Source organism: Aplidium turbinatum, chromosome 6 (genome assembly GCF_918807975.1).
Source record: "Aplidium turbinatum chromosome 6, kaAplTurb1.1, whole genome shotgun sequence".
NCBI classification, from domain to species: Eukaryota; Metazoa; Chordata; class Ascidiacea; order Aplousobranchia; family Polyclinidae; genus Aplidium; species Aplidium turbinatum.
The window spans coordinates 27,292,503-27,295,236 of NC_137477.1; the positions used below are offsets into that span (position 1 = coordinate 27,292,503).

Below are 2,734 nucleotides of genomic sequence, written 5' to 3' on the forward strand. Positions count from 1 at the left end.
AAAAGGAGAAAAAAACACAACGCTTTCCACTTCGTCTCACTTTACCACTATCGCATTTAATTAGGTCGCGGAGCACCATGAAATTAATGCGACACGAAAAAATGGCAAAATTTGGCTGTTTGCATTGGTCGTCAGTTCGCGTAAGTCGTCACTTTTTCTGTTCCCCCTAGAGTGACGAGTTATCCAAGTTCTACTGTACAAAAATGCCTAAGCAAGCTAAATCGTCTTCAGCAAAAGTTAAACAGATTTGGCGAGATTTTCCTGGTGAATTTAATGCAACTCCCGGGGGTGATTTAAGGTAAATTTTTGCGAGTTTATAGTGAATTGAGATAAAAAGTATTTTGTTGAAAGCGACAGGAAAAGTAAACGCTATCAAGCTGGATTGGAGCGACAACTAGCATTGCAATCAAGGCAATTTTTTTGAACAAGTCCCTTTTATTGAACACGTTCGGGTCTGAAATCGACAAAATGTTATGTTTGGGTAACTGGTATCAATTCAAGGAAGAACTGTGGCCTCTACAAATTTCGTTAGGTCAAAATAAGGTCAAAATTTGATAAAAATAAAGTCAAAAAAAATTTTTTAGGTCAAAATAAAAATCGCCCTATTGATAACCTATATTATTTAGTTTAACCTAAATGTTTATATTTCAGATGACTATAAAATTGCTTTAGCTATGTCGGAGAAAGAAGAATAGGCCTACACTTTGAACTTGGAAAAAGAGGATCAGATCATCAGAAAACGTACAAAGAGAAGAGTAGAAGTCCTAAGTTCTTCTGATTGGGTAGGTTGATAATACACAATTGTTAAAGTAGTTTAGAAAAAATTATTTATGAGATTATAAATTTAATGTAGTTCTATAAATCTATATTTATGGATTAACAGTCACTAAACTAAGATATCAACATATCATATCTGTTCCCCCTGTTAGGGTTCGTCAGTAAATACCTCCCGACGAACCCTCATAGGGGGAAACAGACTGTTGCGATCTAACTTTAGTGATTGTAAATCTATAAGTATTGTTCAAACCTGTATTGTGTTATTACCCAAAAATTTTAAGCTACACAGTTCCATATATGTAGAGAGTGATCAACGTATGTAGCACAGTTGATACTGGCTGAGGGAGAGACTCTAAGAACAATTCCGTGACAGCACATGTACAGTACAATCTCACAGTACACCCATTGTTTGACCATATAGCTGTGCTTAAGCATTAATTGGTTTTGCGTCTCTCTACCAGCGAGTTTCAACTGTGCTACCTAGTACCTACGTTGATCACTTGAAATGTCATAGACTAGCACGGCTGTCTTATATATAATATTATAGAACACTGCTTTGCAGTCAGTGTTGGACCTATTTCTGTCCGGATTGCTTTTTTTTCGCTGAGACTTTGTTCTTTTAACCTCTAATTATTAATCATGAAACCCCGTTTGACAACTGTTTTTTTTCTCGCTGAGACATTATGGTACATAACCTCTATTATAAGCTAATTCCTTTCAATATACATATGCCCCTCTGGGATTTTAAAAATCTCCGAAAAAGGCTGTCTCCGAAATGGATTCTCCCAATAGTACCAGGCCGATTTTTTAATGCTAGATACTACACAGAAAACATGTTCGTTGTAATTGAAATTTACTGTAAACTTTACATTTTTTGTTTAGATAGTGATGATGATGAAGAACATCAGACAAAGAGGCTTGCATTGAACACTTCATTTTCTTTACCGATACCGCCGCAATAGACATCAGCCACATTATATTCCCTTTGACAACAATTTCGAATCTGTAGAGTGTCAACCTTTAGCTGTTGACATCAATTGTAAGCGCTCGTTATTTTATGTTAAATTTTTTGGTTGTAATACAACTACTGCTAAATAGCTAAAGATATGTATTGTAATACACCAAAGTATATCAAATTCATTTATTCTTTTATTTTTTCGGCATGGTACATCATAAACATACTTTGCCTAAATATCTTTGCTTAATGTTATTAATGATAAAAAGAAAGATTAATGAATACCTTTTCTTTTTCAGAATATTGGCTTACACTCAACAAAGACGGAAAACTATCCGAACTTTTTGGTGCAATCACAGATTTTTTTTTAATTCCCAAAGGGTCTACACAGGTAAGGATAACAACGTTTATCAGCGATTAAGGAGTTGTCATTTACGCCTATTTATTTATTTGATTAACGCATTGTTATCTTCCCGAGTACACTGTTTGCACTGTTCTTGTTTTTTCAGAAACACAAGAAAAATGAAAAGAAAACCATGTCGGAACAGGACCAACTCTGCGAGCCGGACGGGGGGAAGTGAGCCAATTTGCAGCAAGACCTGGTCCTGCTGACCTGACATTCCAACCTCGTGTAGGTTGGCTCGTCTCTACGCCGACGACATTACCATCACGGCCTCACTCACAAACACTAATACTTGAGTAGTTTTCGCATTATAAATAAATGTTCTTTGATATGTAGTTTTTGAAGTTGAATACGTAGATAGTTGCAGTTATTAACAAGGACGATCTATATTGCAATTGATAAAAATAATGGCACAGTGACACAATACGCATAAGTTTTATAGATAACAAATACACAGGTGTTAAATTGTTGAATTCAGATATGCGGAAATTAGGTAGAATGTGGGTGTAAAATCCACCACCAAAGATACGTGTAATACACGTGAAATAGTGTCGACACATATACGTGTATTACACGTTAAAATTAACGTATAATACACG

The 2,734-nt window shown here is 35.4% G+C and overlaps 1 long non-coding RNA gene across 1 annotated transcript; it reads left to right on the top strand.

Annotated features, from left to right (window-relative positions):
- Positions 1–651: 651 nt before the first annotated feature.
- On the top strand, positions 652–2,428 carry LOC145771556 (uncharacterized). Its single transcript, XR_014289242.1, has 4 exons — positions 652–782; positions 1,660–1,816; positions 2,032–2,123; positions 2,242–2,428. It is a non-coding gene; the product is annotated as an uncharacterized LOC145771556 (long non-coding RNA).
- Positions 2,429–2,734: the final 306 nt, after the last annotated feature.